The following is a 16,648-nucleotide window of genomic DNA, read 5'->3' on the forward strand; positions in this document are numbered from 1 at the left end:
ATCTATGAATAGCTAGTGTTGGCTAGTGATTTAACCAAGAGAGGGCAGTATGGTCCTCTCTCTCTCTCTCTCTCTCTCTTCAATACAATTCAATTCAGTTTGTGCATTATTGGCATGAAATTTTTACAATGTATTGCAAAAGCATAGTGTAGTGTTTACAGTATACACACACATACATATACATATACATATACATACATATATATATATATATATATATATATATATATATATATATATATATATATATATATATATATATATATATATATATATATATATATATATATAAACACACACAAATAAAATAATAATAATAAGTAGATAAATACAAATAAAAACATGCATGTATATATTATTAAAATAGGACAAATCAACATTTATATTATTCACATTATTCTATGAACTATTTAGAATTCAGTGGTGTGTAGAGTGGTGTGTGTGTGTGTGTGTGTGACTGCAGAAAATTTGGCTTTGCCATCACAGAAATAAATGTGAACATTGTGGCACATTTTGAACATTTCATGCATTTTGTGTTTAATTTGCATACTGAGTACAGTACATATTATTAGGATGTTAGATGTATGTAAGTATGTTATTCTGAACATTATCTATACACCTTTTTTTTCTTGCTTGCGATGTACACACACACACACACATATATATATATATATATATATATATAGTAACAGAATTTAATTTTATATATATATATATATATAGAGAGAGAGAGAGAGAGAGAGAGAGAGAGAGATAAAAAAATAAAAATTCTGTTACTTGATACTTATTTTTGGCAAATTGAACAATGAACAAAGCAATTTGTACTAATGTTATGACTGGGGGGGGGGGTATAATGTTTTATTTTATTTTTTTATATTTCAAAGTCTTCTAAATTCATGGAAATCAATGCTGTGTGGCATGTTCTGGTCCTTAAAACCCTGATGTTGTATTGGCTGTGATTCATTATCCTCACCAGAGCAGCTAGGCTCAATTGAAGATGAAATTTTACCATACACGGCTTATCATTATTCTAAGAAAAACAAAGAGAGACAGATTTTGAATGCCTTAGATGAGGTGACCTTTATTACACTAGACTGGAGCTGACACTTTAAAACTGAGCCTTACGGTTCTGCTCTTGAATAATAAGATGCATGCTGTTCCAAATCCATCAGGCAGAAATCACAGTTTTAAACTTTTGACTAAAGGTTCTATGCCTATACTTTCTCAATCTAACTTTTAAACATAGTCCATTACTAATTAAAATCATCCAGACTGATTTGTATGCTTCACTCTCTCCGTTTTGAACTCATTGATCCAGGCCCTGTAGATTCCATTTCTACTATTTTTATACATCTTTTATCTGTCACTGCTTTTGTCATCATATCCCATTCAAATCTCTGATGTCTCAGTTATTTGTACGATTAGAGTATATTTTAAATACAGTATTCTTTGATTAAAGGTATAGTTCACTCTCAAATAAAATTTTGATATGTTTTAGCTTACCTCAAGGACATCCAATATGTAGGTTTCTTTGTTTTCCTCAGTATTTCCCATTTTGATATTTTTAGGTCCAACCATTCTTGTCTGTGACTCACATAATGGAGGTCTATGGTCACCACTTTAAAGAGCATGCACAGAGGAGTCAAAATTAAACAATTCCCCATCGTAAGTACACATTGATGACCTAAAACACGAAACGAGCGGTTTGTGTAAGAAAACGAACAGTATTTATATCGTTTTTACCTCTTGTACACAACCACGTCCAACTGATCTGAGTGCCGGAGTGCTTCCCGATGTGACGTGTGCGCGCGCTCTGGCTTAGTCTGCGCAACATCACTCATGTTTTTTTTTTATTTATTTTTTTATCACTCATTGTTTACCACACGCTACGCCACCAATCTGCACAGTATGAAATATAATGCAGTAATTGTAATTAATTAATTTGTTTATAATGCACCCTATAATCGTTGCGATTATAAAAAAAAATTAAAAAACACATTACTCACTCTATTGACAGCGTGCCATTGGGTCATCGCCTCCAGTTTATACGTGGCAAACTAAACACAACATGCAAAACGCTGGGTCTCAACAGTGGAGAAAACTCAGGATCTTCAGTCAGGCAGGTGTGTGATGCGATACTATCAATGTCCTCGTTGTCATCTTGTAGTTCCATTCATGACAACATATGCTCTCCACTTCTGTTTGCATCTCACAACACTTGCTACTAAAACACCACCAATTTTGAAGAGATCTCTGTCTCTCTGAGGCTTGAAGTTGTGATGCTGCAGCGGATCGCTCCTGAGTACTTGGTCTGTGTAGCTGGTTCAAATTAATATGGTTGTGAAAAAAATTCTACGTTGTCTATGGATATATTGAAATCGTCTTCCATTGCAGTTTCCTGTACGTCTAAATATGTTTAGATCTTCACAGTGAAAGGTAATACTTCTGAAATCTGTGTAAACCATAGACAGTAAGTGTAAACAATGAGTGATGTACACGCGCGAGAGATCACTTCCGGCTCTTTCCGCGTTTGCGCAGACTAAGCCAGAGCGCGCGCGAACGTCACATCGGGAAGCACTCGTGCCCTCAGATCAGTTGGAAGTGGTTTTGTACAAGAGGTAAAAACTATATAAATACTGTTTGTTTTCTTACACAAACCACTCGTTTCGTGTCTTAGGTCATCAATGTGTACTTACGATGGGGAATTTTTTAATTTTGACTCCTCTGTGCATGCTCTTTGAGGTGGTGACCATAGACATCCATTATGTGAGACACAGACAAGAACAGTTTGACCTAAAAATATCAAAATGGGAAAAACTGAGGAAACAGAGAAACCTACATCTTGGATGTGCTTGAGGTAAGCTAAAACATACCAAAATTTTATCTGAGAGGGAACTATCCCTTTAAGTGTTGTACAACTGCAAAAAAAATGAGTTGCTATTCAGTTGTAGCTGTTAACAGCCTGGGATAATAATGCAAAATGCAGATAATAAAATACAATATAATATACTCATGGATACACTACCTTTCAAAACTCTGGAATCAGTGAGATATTTTTTAAATACCAGCAACAGTCTACCATCCAATTGGGTTTATCAATAATCTCATCGAGTTCAGCCAGGAATCTTGGGGTGATCATTGATTATCAGCTGACCTTTAAAGATCACATTGCAGAAACAGCACGATCATGCAGGTTTGCACTACACAACATCAGGAAAATAAGACCCCTACTAACAGAGCATGCAACACAGTTTCTCACCCAGGTCCTTGTAATTTCTAGGCTGGACTACTGCAATCCTCTTCTTGCTGGACTTCCAACATGTGCAACCAGACATCTGCAAGTGATTCAATTTTGCTTGACAATTTTCATAAGGCTCTCTCGGTTGGTTGTGCATCTTTTTCTTCCACACTTTTTCCTTCCATTCAACTTTCTGTTAACATGCTTGGATACAGCACTCTGTGAACAGCCAGCTTCTTTGGCAGTGAATGTTTTTGATTTACCCTCCTTGTGAAGGGTGTCAATGATTGTCTTCTGGACAACTGTCAGATCTGCAGTCTTCCCCATGATTGTGTAGCCTAGTGAACCAAACTGAGAGACGAAGGCTCAGGAAACCTTTGCAGGTGTTTTGAGTTGATAAGCTGATTGGCATGTCCACATTATAGTTTATTGAGAGTGTATTGGTGGGTTTTTGTTAAATGTGAGACAAAATCATCACAATTAAAAGAACCAAAGACTTAAACTACTTCTGTCTGTGTGCATTTAATTTATTTAATACACAAGTTTCACAATTTGAGTTGAATTGCTGAAATAAATTAATTTTTCATAACATTCTAATTTCTGGAGATGCACCTGTAAATGTACAATAAATGAATACTTTTATTCAGCAAGGATGCATTAAACTGATCAAATTAGTTAGTAAACACATTCATGATGCTACAAAATATTTATATTTTAAATAAATGCTCAGTTTCAAAATCACCACAAAAATACTATTAATCACAACTGCTTTCAACTTGAATATCAATAGGAAATGTTTATTGAGCACAAATAAATATTACCTCAGCACATTAGCGTCATTTCAAAACATTTTAAAGCAAGCATAAAAGAGAATAATGTATTCTACCCGATACCAATTAGATTATAATTCTTTTTCTGTCATAGTCAATAACCAATTAATGACCAATATCAAAATGTTGTATTTTGTCTAATTGAAAATACTACACAAGAAAACTGAAATATTGTATGTGAATCCTATTTGAATGAGCAAAATAACATTACAAATGTACAATATGAAAAATGGTAGAGATAGAGACAAGAGATCTATCTGTGTTTTCAATTATTATTTTACATTAATGAAATAAAACATTAAAGTCTATGTTTTATATATTTTTATATATTTTTTTATTTTTATTTAAAAGAAAGAAAATTTCAATATTTTTTTAAAACATTTGAAATTAAATTTACTGTAAGTGACGTTAGATGGCCCATGTAAATCTACATTAGCATGCACAATTAAGTATCCAGTACAGGTTAGGTAAGATTGTTCATGTGTGTAAATTAGTCTCAGTACATTTCAAAACATTTTAGCTTTGAAATTGGTTTCAGAAGATAAAGAGCTTGTTTTGGATGGATGGTTTTTTTTCTTCATTGTTAACTTACTAAATGAAAACATATTTGATTTTACAGATGTTGATGATGACCTTCAGAGCATGTGTCAGAGAAATGGGACTTTGAACAAGCAGCACATTGAACCCCAAGTTAAACATTAACATCACATCAGGATGTTAAGCAGCACAATTAATCCAACACGATTTTGCGATTGTTATTCACATTTAGTCAGTAAAGCCGGTTCTATAATTAGCAGTACATCTCCATCACCTGTTTTCAGGTGGAACAGCATTTACAACACAGAGCCATAGTTCTCTGACAAGCTAATTGTAGGATTATGAAATCAACTAAATCGTTTGCGATAATGACAGCTGTTTGCGTATCTTCTCAGTGAACTATAGCTTTGTGTAGTAAATGCTGCTCCATCTGAGAGCATGAAAATACCACATTTAATAACATGTTTTAATTCCAAATTCACTTCATAACATCAGTTGAGTGTTTAAAATAAATCCTTCTGTGAGATGATAACAACCAAAGTGACAAGTAATCATGAGCTGTGTTAAAAAGCCATGAATTTCAATGATGTTTTAAACTTAAATTTAAATGATGAAATTTCCATTTAAATACATTAATAATAAAAAATAAGTAAAATTATTGTATGCAGGAACATTGTTAAAAGAGGCAATAAATGGTAATACAGCTAACAGTAACTGTTCAATTTTTTTATTTTTATTTTGTGTGTGTGTTTAAACCTGCTGTGCACAAGTGACACCAGGCAACATACACTGCAAAGTTTGTCATTTAAATTGATTTGATGCTGAGCAGCCTCTAAGAGCTCATTTATTCACTTAATGTTCTCTGGCTTAAAATATAAACAAGTGTAAATGGCAGCATCATCATATGTCGAAAAGATAAAGTCTCTCAGGTAAATCATGAGCTCGCTGATGTAATCCAAGAAATCTGCCATTTTATTCAAACCATGACTCATGGTAGGTAGTTTCCTAAGTCCCTTTTTATTGCCTTTCCTTCATCTTTTGATTTCCCTTCTATACATCCAACAGAGAGCGAAATAAAGGTGCGGCATTAGAATTCAAGGAGAATCAGGTGTGATATGCTAATTGGTGTGGTTTAGAGCCAGACCGTAACATGTCCAGTTATACCTATTAGAGCTGCGCTGCTCACCTCCTGTTGAATCCATTTGTAAGTGGGAAGTAGTGTCTATCTAAGGGCAGTTGAAAAATATAACACTCAGGGCTTCCTAACACTCATAATACCAGTGATGCTGACTTGTGCACTAGGACTTGTGAAAGTCAATGTGTGGTTGTCATCTCATTTCCCCTAATATTTCAACACTCCCCAGATGCTGATTTGGAGTTCTGCTGGACTGACGCAGAAATAGTGGACTTTCATGATAATACCACATTTGTGATCGTGGCTGACCCATTATTATATAATTAATTAATTGCCTAAAAAACTGCCACAGACTGGAGAGACTATAAATATAGCCTAATGAATGAATAGATGAAAGTGCTCTCATTGAGCATGATGAAAGCTTGAATTATATGATTGAGTTATTTGTTTAGGGTGTTTTTGTACTTCCCTTCCCAGTGTGTTATGATGACAATACGGACGCTCTGTTCAGAACATTATAGCAACCTGCCACACCCCAGCACAACCTCTCCATAGAAAACAGGTAAGAACAGTCTATTACTAGCCCCACCAAGACATTCATATCACTTATCATCTTATTTGCTAGCATTCATCATTGTACATGTCAACAATAATACATAAAATTAATAAAGGAAAATATTAAAATATTTCTACACAAATAATAAGTAAGTTTGTATATATTAGGAGGAACATCAAATACAATCAAATAGTAGCTATTAAATATTTAGCTTGAAAGAATATTTAATAAATTAAATAAATACAATAATTAGTACATATATAATAATAAAAAAAAATGTTGTTCTCTATAGTTTTCCTGTTCCTGTGGCTCACTGGTAGAGCATTGCGTTAGTGGCAAAAAAGGTTGTGGGTTCAATTCCCAGGGAACACACATACTGGTCAAACATTTAATGAAAATGTATAGCCTGAGAATGCGCTGTAAGTCGCTTTGGATAAAAGTGTCTGCTAAATGCGAAAATGTAATTAGTATACAATGGGAAAGACATGTTTTTCTTAAATATATTCAAATAAAATAATTACTAAATAAATACAAAAAATATATATAAATGCTTCAATATATAATGGCATTAGTAGTATACATTAGGAAACTCATGTGCTTTAATATAATTAAATTTTTAGCTATTATACATGGTTATTCTCAATTTTATCCATAGTCTAAGAACTATGCTTTTGGGGCAACAGACTCATGCTAACCTACAAAAACCTTGACCTTTTGTTCCAGTGTGATGGTTTCTATATTTCCGCAGATTAAACTTCACTCTGAGACACATGGACATGTCCTGTGAAGCTTATGATCACTGACTAGACCAGTTACAGATGACAGATGGAAAGATGAATATCACGGAAGAGCCTGTGAAGCGCTCCTTTCAAGATTCAAGATTCAAGAACTTTATTTGCCATTTGTGCTTGCACACATAGGAACTCTTGTGCGGTTGTTGCTCAGAGAGTCAAGTCAAGTTTAAAAAGACACACAAGGAAAACATAAATCTACAGTATCTATAACACATATACATTGTAAATTGCACAAAACCCATAAAAATGTAGATTTTCATTCTGAATTGCACTAGTATATTGCATATTGCACAGGCCCCAGAGATAACAATAATAAGTTACGTTATAAATAACTAAATAAAATACACCGGTATATTACACAGGCCCCAGAGATAACAATAATATTATAATGCAAAAGTTACGTTATAAATAAATAAATCAAATACACAGGCATATTACACAGACCCTATAGACAGTAGTTCATTTTGTTTTGGCCAAGAGTCTCACTGTGGCTTGGAAAAAGCTCTTATAAAAACGTGATCTGTTTGTGAAAATGCTGTCTGCTCGTCTGTGCCTGAGATTGTATGTACAGTTTTTGTGAATGAGCAGGGAGTGAGCTGGATGTAGTGTGTCTCTGATAATTCTCTCTGCTCTTTTCTGACAACGCTGTGTGTAAATTGTGTCCATGGAGGGGAGTTCTGTTCTGATAATCCTCTCTGCAGTCTTTATGACTCTTTGCAGAGCCTTCCTCTCTGTCTGTGTGGTGTTTCCATACCATACAGTGATGCCTGTGGTGAGGATGCTCTCTATCAGTCCTTTGTAGACCTGGGTGAGAGGACGACAGTGCAGACCAGCTTTTCTAAGCAGCCTGATGAAATACAGTCTCTGCTGAGCTTTTTTCACTGTGGCAGCAGTGTTCAAAGTCCTGTTCAGATCTGATGTTACTTGCAGTCCCAGGAATCTGTAACTGTCGGCCCTCTCCATCTCAGTCCCCTTGATGATGAGGGGCTGCAGGGGGGGTGGGTTTTTCCTGAAATCCATGATTACTTCTCTTGTCTTGTCTGTGTTAAGGCAAAGATTGTTCACCTCACCATATGTGAGAATGTCGTTCACCAAACTCCTGTAGCCCAACTCGTCCCCCCCCCCCCCCCCCTTGATGAGGCCCAGAATGGTGGTATCATCCGCATACTTAATGATGATGGTATTGTCCTGGGTGGAGATACAGTCATGTGTGTACAGGGTGAATAGTTTAGGACTGAGACAGCAGCCTTGTGGTGATCCTGTGCTGATGATAAGCTCTGCAGACACCCTCCTTCCCATCCTCACCACCTGTGGTCTTTCAGTCAGGAAATCCAAGATCCAGTTACAGGTGGGAGTCGGGACGCCTAGGTCTGTCAGCTTCTCAGTCAGCCTGCCCGGGCGGATGGTGTTAAAAGCCGAACTGTAATCCAGGAACAACGTTCTGACATATGTTCCTCTGTTGTCCAGGTGTTGCAGGATATGGTGTAGAGCAAAGGCCACTGCGTCGTCCACTGAACGGTTGGGACGGTAGGCGAACTGGAGGGGGTCGATCGTGTCCGGGACCATGTGATTAATGTGTGTGAGAACCAGTTTTTCCAAACACTTCATGGCGACTGGCGTGAGTGCCACTGGCCTGAAGTCGTTCAGGGTGGCTGGATTTAGCTTTTTTGGAACTGGTACAATGGTGGAGGATTTAAAACTACGGGGGACTACTGCTTGGTTTAGAGACAAGTTAAAAATGTCTACATACACACCAGTGAGTTGTTCTGCGCAGGCCTTCAGGACTCTGGGAGGGACGCCGTCTTGTCCCACAGCCTTGTGGGGGTTCACCTGCCTCAGAGCTTTCAGGACCTGTGTGGGTGTCACCTGAAAGACAGTGTCCGTGGGGTTGCAGGGGGCTTTTGAAGGAGTGTCTGTGTTCATTCTGTCAAACCTGGTGTAAAAGGTATTAAGGCTGTCTGGGAGGGTGACATCCAGGGGATCTGTGGCTGGTACTATTTCCTTGTAGTTTGTGACTGCTTGGATTCCCTGACACATACTGCGCGTGTTGTTACTTAGGTAAAATCTTTCAAGTTTTTGAGAATACGCCCTCTTTGCAGCTCTGATGGACTTCTGTAGCTCATACTGGGCTTTCTTGTACTCCCTTTGGTCTCCTGACTTAAAAGCTTCCGGCCTTTTCCTGATCTTCTGTTTTATATTTCCATTAAACCAAGGTTTCTGGTTTGGAAACAAACGCACAGTTCTGGGAGGTACACATGTAGATGTGCACCAGCTGATGTAGTCACTCACAGCCTCTGTGTATTCATGGATGTCATCTGTAGCCTCCTTAAAGATGTTCCAGTCTGTGGCCTCTAAACAACCCTGCAGGCTAGCCTGTGCACTGTCAGTCCAGGTGTTAACAGTTTTTATTGTGACTGGCTGTGCCTTAAGCCTCTTGATGTAGGTGGGCTTAAGCCTTGCCAAAATGAGGTTTTGGTTCAGCTATAAAAGCATTTCTGATATTGCTGTAACAGTGGTCCAGTATCTTATTTTCTCTAGTTGGAAAAGTCACAAACTGATACAGTTTTGGCATGTTTTTCTTAAGATTACAATGATTAAAATCTCCCAGAATAATAAAAGCAGCATCAGGATATTTGTTTTCATGCTCATTGATCATGTCATGTAACTCCCTGAGTGCAGCCTCTTCTTTGGCGGAGGGGGGAAATGTACACAACAGTCACAATAATGCATTGCAGTTCTCTGGGTAAGTAAAACGGGCGTAGCTTCAAAGTTAAAAACTCCACATTCTCAGAGCAAGATTTAGAAATAAGCTTACAGTCGGTACACCAAGTCTGTTTGACGAGGACGGCAGTTCCTCCGCCACGAGTCTATCCACTGCGCTCCGGTCCTCCAAAGTGACTGAACTCTCTCAGCCATAATAGGGTCGCCCATTCGTAAATGTCATTTGCTGACCATGCTGTTACGGTAGTATAGCGCAAAATAACAAGAAATAAACAAAGTAATAATTTGACTCTGAGAGCTCCGCGACGTCGCCCTCTCAGGAGCGCCATCATGAAGCGCTCCTTTCCTCAGTTCTTTCAGTATGAAAAGGTGGAACAGCTGGTGAGGAGCATTTCAATTGTTTCTTTGTTGAATATGTATCATATATAATAGCAGTGTGGCAGGTGATATCTAGGGAGTAAAGTCATGAATAGCTTATAATAGGTTAATAGGTTATGTATAAAGATCAGCAGTAGGAACGAGAACGGTAGGTGCATTTGTTTCTGTCTGACGAAAATAGACCAACACAACTAAAAAGCTTTGTGGGTATATAATCATTTTGGGGGTGCTGCCCGAATAGAGGTGAAATACCTTCCAGGGGAGGAAAAAGAGTGTGTAGATTTCATATTTAGAGTATTACGAGAAATCTATGGGCGTTCACATTCTCATATTTCCCTGCAACGTTGTTTTTTTAATCGGAAACAAAAAGAAACAAAAAGAAGGAGAGTCTCTATTGGATTATTCTCATGCTTTGATGATTTTAATGGATTAAATTGTAAAGTCAAATGAATTGGCTCATGTTAAATCTCAAAGAGATCTCCGTGATCAGTTTTGTGATGAGGATAGAGATCAAAACATTGGTGTAAGGTTAAAAGATCAAGTACATTCATATCCTAACTGGACAATTGTACATGAGAAAGTGTTTCAATGGATGGAAATGTGAAGCACAGTCTTTTATACAAAAACAGAATTACTCATTGTATTTTTCAAACATGCCCAAGTTAAGGTGCTTAGTGACTACAAAAGTGTTAATCAGTCATTAATATTCAGAACTTAGAGCTCTAATTGAAGCGCAACTGAGTCAGTTGGACTCACTGGTTAAGGCTTTGAGCCCTTTGAATACTGGAGCAATTGTTCCTGCTTCACTTCTGACTTTTAGAAGTAAAAAAAGGCAGAAAGTGATTTGAGATGTTTTCACTGTGCTCAGTTGGGACATATTGCACGCTATTATATATATAAAAGAAGAAAAAGATACTTGACTTAAAGTAGGATATCATTCTTACCACTGAAGTGCACAGTTTGTGCAGCGGGACCTTCTTTTGATCCATAAACAAAAACCTCTCGCTTAACATCATGTTCTTTTCAGTTAGGTATTTTAAATCCTTGTGAAGTCATATTTACTCTCATAAATATATTAATTTCAAGTAATCATTCAATAAAGAGATTGACAAACAAGCAAGTCAGTCAGCCAGTAAAACGAAAAATGAGCGAGCGACTCTCTTTGGAAGACGGGTGTAAGCGTCTGCTGGAAGAAGCGCATGCAGATCAGTTCTATAGAATCGAAAGCTTTGAAATAATAAATAATAAATAAAATCAGGCTTTCCGATTCCAGAATAGACAGATAGTCCAGCATGTCCAATATTAATCTCACATTATTATATACTTCTACCTTTTATAAACGCAGACTGAGTTTCATCTAATAATTTATCAATTACTGTTTTCAATCTCTCTGCATATATTAACACTAATAATTTATAATCATTGCAGAGCAACATAATAGGCCTCCAACTGTCTAAATTTGTTATGTATTTTCTTGTTTTGGGGAGTAGGGTTATTGTGCCAGTTTTCATTGTTGGAGTAAGAAATCCTTATGTATAAATTCGATAAATACATCCAATAACAATTCTTTGATATCTTCCCAAAAAAACGTAATAAAAATGTAAAGGTCAGGTGACATCTTGTTTTTCATTTTTTTTCAGGGCGTTTTCTATTTCTTGCAAATTTAGTTTGCCTTCTAACCTTTTTTTGTCATTCTCCCCAATCCTTTTAAAATTGCTGTTAATCAGAGTAAAAAAGGATTCACAGTCCTCTTTGTGGAAATTTGAGCTACTGTATACAAGTCAGAGTAAAAGAGTTGAATTTCCTCATTTATTTAGCTACGGTCTTCTATGACTATGTCATTTTTTTAAATTTGCAGATTCTTTTTTTTAGACTGCCCAGACTTTTCTAAGCCATAGAAATATGTTGTTCTTCTCACTTTCTTCAATCCTTCTAGCCCTGGATCGTACAAAGGCTCCACTTGCTTTTTCTAAACAAATTTCATCCAACTGTTTTTGGAGGGAGTTCAACTCAGTTAGTTCTTCCTCCGTAGCATTAGTTTTACCCCAGAGTATGTTAATCCTTTTCAGTATTTATTTCAGTTTCAGTTTACTTGTTTTTGACATGCTTTTCCCCATTTCAATTGCCAACCTCTTTGTTTCAAATTTAAACCTTTCCCACTTCCCTTTATTTGACATATCTATTCCTTTTACTTTTAGACACAGGGATTTTATTTGTTTGCAAAAAAAATTATTTGATAAAAGTCTGTTGTTTAGTTTCCATATATTACCCGAAGAGCATGGTTGTTTGGTTACTAACAAGGATAAGCTTATTAAACAGTGGTCGGTGAGCGGAGATGTAATAATCTCTCATTTTTGAACATTATTATTTATTGAATGTAACTAGGATTTACACAAGCTCCAGTCTGGATCCAGAATACCTGAGAAGAGATGATGCTGACCCTCAGAGGACCTCAGATGATGCTAACCCTGAATCAACAACAGAACTAACAAATATTGCTACAAGTGTGACTGCATCATATAACAATTATTAATTAATAATATTAGTAATGTTCATCGTCTAGCTGACTACGTCTAGCTGACTAAAAATCCTGTCAAACGTGCACAAACTGAAAGTCACCTCACCACCATAAGCTGCTACTAAATATTCTTTTCAGGTTGTTGGCCTCTAGGAGCCTATCCAACCAAGAATTTGGAGCAATGTTAAAATCACCTCCCATAACAACTTTATCTGTCATATGAACAGCTTTTCACTCTGTCACTAGCCTACCCAGTTTCTCTAACATACTTCTGTTGTTCACTTTGTTATTATATCCGTAAATTGAAAGCACAATTTTTTTTTTGATATCAGCCAGTGGCCATTTTTATCTCCAACATGACTAATTACTTTTCCTGTAAACCTTTTACAAAGCATCATAACACCTGCCGAATAATTGGTACCATGAGAATATAAAACACTGCTGTTTCCAAAATTTTTCATCTGCTGTACCCGAATGTGTTTCCTGTAAAAATATTACATTTGCCTTAAGTTCTTTACAAAATAAAAAAGTGCCTTGTGCTTTGTAAGATTTTTCTAACATTTTCAATCATTTAAAGAAGTAAACAAAACCGATATTGAACACTAAAAAACAAATAAAGATAGTGCCTAATGAAAACGCTCTCGAATTAACAAAAGAGCAGGAATGAGCAATTCTGTCCAAAGTATATTAGGACAAGGGGACCACTCTCGTAAGGATACCTATGACTTCATCTCTGGTTTTCTCATCTTCCTTCTCCGGTAACCCCAAGAGGTTCCATCTCCTCTTGTGTCTCGCAGCTTCCAAAACCTTTTCCTTCAGGGATTTGTTTTCTGCCACCAGTAACTCAACTTGTCTTTGTTTCTTCTTTTCCTTCTTGATGTTCTTTATTTTCATCCTTGGCTCATTTAATGGCATTGGTGTGTTCATCAGTGTTCTGCAGTTTGACTTCTAGGGCGTCAAACTTTTTCAGCGCTTCTTGAACATTATTCATCCTCGCTTCAATGTTTTCCAGCTTCCCATCTAGACCATCAAATCTTTTAATCATAGACTCAATAGCTTGCATAAAGCTATTTGCATTCTCCTCCCTTGTCTTTGCGCCTCTCTTCTTTAACTTTTTGGGTTGCAGACTATTTACAGAAGTTTGATCGTCCTTGAGATTAGCACATTTTTTTGATTTCATTTTCACTTGTTTCACTCATATCACTCAGTGCAGTGGTGCCATAGGCATGGTCAACGATGTTTGCTTCACCATGTTTTTCCATCTTTCCGGTAATTAGTAATTTTGGTGCAATTCATTTTGTCAAATTAATTAATGCAATTAAGTTTGTCACAATATGGTTTGGTTGATTTTTCCTTTAAGTAAAGTTTGGACTTGAAAAACTAATTTTTCTTTGGACCCTGCTTGAAACTAAACCGCTCACTCTGCCATCTTGATTTGTCTCCCATTAGTTACCCTAGTGCCCTGATATTTTTTTGGTTTTATACTTTTGCCCAGGCCCGCCCAAAGATAAAATTCTGGCTACGCCACTGCTGAACAGTCTGTAATGTCCACTCTGACTGTATAGCATTTGCAAGAATATTGTAAACTGATTACAGTAGCTATGGGAAAAATAAGGTTCTGGCAAAACACTAGTGAGGTTTCTTTCTGGGAATACTTTGGGACTGACTGGAACATGAACCAATAGAGTGGAGGAACTATGACCGTCACTTTCCATGCAGATCAACTGTTAGCATTGCACTGGTTCCCTCAACAAAAAGCCGTTAGAATTTTTCCATAGGCCTTTGGATTATCACAAAAAATAAGCTCTGAGTTCAACAGTAGCTCATGAAACTTAAACATTTTAAACCATCGAAATAATCTAAACAAAATAATATAGCTTTTATGTATTTTGAAGCCCTGCGATAGCTGAGGGAATGCGGTTTTGGAAGAAGCCTGACTTCAGCCATCATATACCTTAACAACAGACATTGTTGAGTTTTATATACACTGTTCTTTTTTTTTTAATCTTTTATTATGTTGGTTATGTTGCACGTGTTAAACAAGTGCAGTGCTGTGGAAAAGAATTTCCCCTTGGGAACAATAAAGTTAAAGTTAAATACAAGCACCAGAACATTAGGCTTTAAGGTAACTAACGTTACAGCACCACAGCACCACAGTCGCTCGCCTTCAACTTGATTTTAGAAAATTTTTCCATAATAATTATTTTCTCTGTGGATGAATTTTAATCCACATTATATAATTTATATATTATATAAAATACATTATATAAAAAAGGAACAAACATTAGCCTTTATTAAAAAAAAAAAAAAAAAAAAAACTTTGAATATATGCTCTTTTAGATAGTTTTGATTTGTGTAATAAATCATTTTTATTTTGCTTTACAGTAATAACCATTTAAAACTATATATGTTTTATAATTGTGCCTTCAGATTATTGTCATAATGCATAGGCCTATTTGAACGATTGTATGGCGCGCATGCATACCCCTGCTTAGTGAGCTTACCTTCTCTGAAACCTATGGCTCTGTCAATTTCCAGCCTTGTGACCTTTTTCACAGATGATAAAAAGAGCATAGTGTCGGGCGAGAATCATTATAAGTCTGGCCGTGTAGTAGAGCGTTGCAGCCTACATGCTGGACTACATATCAGGGCTAGCATGAGGGACAACATCTATCAAGTGTTGGTCAGTGCCTTCAGGGAGGGAGGAATACATTATAATAATTAGTTAAACATGTTGAATGTGTTCAACTGATTTTATATGTATATAAACTGTTAAACAAGATGAACAATCACTTAAAATTATAGTTCAATATAATAATAATAATAATAATAATAAGATCCAATTAAGGCCAGTAGCATCAGGAAAGTTATTTTCCCAACAGTAACATTATTTTGTCAAGTTTGTTTTTATTTTATCATTTTTTTTTAACTGGGAGCTGACCAGAGGGAAATAAATGCACTATAACAAGCAGTATCTTCTAATCTTTAATAAAACATAGGAAAAAACTGACACATTCTCATAAATCATTCTCATTAATATTGCCATGACACAGGTCTCCACAGGTGATGAAGGCAGCATTATGTAATATTAATTACTATTAATTGGTTATTCTGCAATTGATTGAACTAAATTAGAAAACACTATAATTGAAAAAAAAAAACCACTGAATTGATTTCAGAATACTACTTAAACAATAAACAGTCAACAATACAGTCGTTAACTTGAGATTTTTACCTCTATATTGATATTTTTTACACTACTCTTCTTTGCATCACTTCCTGCCTTGTGCCCCTGATAATTTTCTTTTTTTTTTTCAATTTTTTTTTTTAGAAATTATACTTTAAGAGCACATAAATGTCAAAACTTTTTCAACTAATCAATGTGTTATGTTGATCTATTATAATAACGTCATGATCAAAGGTGTAAAAAGTACTCAAAAATTTGACTCAAGTAAAAGTATACCATATATAGAACAAATAGGAAACTCCAAGGCACTCTCTTTAAGAAAAATTAAAAGAAAAATCAACTCCCTGATGAAGGCTTGTGTGCCGAAACGCGTCTGAGTTTTTAAAGGTTTATGATGACCAAGCCATAAAATAAAGGCTTTTTAATTTTTCTTAAAGAGAGTGCCTTAGAGTTTCCAATTTGTTCTATATTATGATTATCCCATCCAAAGAGCACCTCAAGCTAACTTGTTGAGTCCTGGAAGCGACCCCACTATAGACATTTGATGAAAAGTATACATACTGAGTGAAAATTTTAAAAGTACAACTATCTGGCTTAAAACATACTTGAGTAAAATCAAAAAAGTACAACTTTAAATTATTTTTTCTAAAGTACTTTTTTTCTAACAGATATACAGAAGTTTTGTTAAAGGTAGAAAACAAAACAAAATGCACAGGTCAAACATACATAGTGCAACAACATCATTTAAAGATCC

The sequence above is a fragment of the Carassius auratus genome, chromosome 3 (genome assembly GCF_003368295.1).
Source record: "Carassius auratus strain Wakin chromosome 3, ASM336829v1, whole genome shotgun sequence".
In the NCBI taxonomy this organism is placed as follows: Eukaryota; Metazoa; Chordata; class Actinopteri; order Cypriniformes; family Cyprinidae; genus Carassius; species Carassius auratus.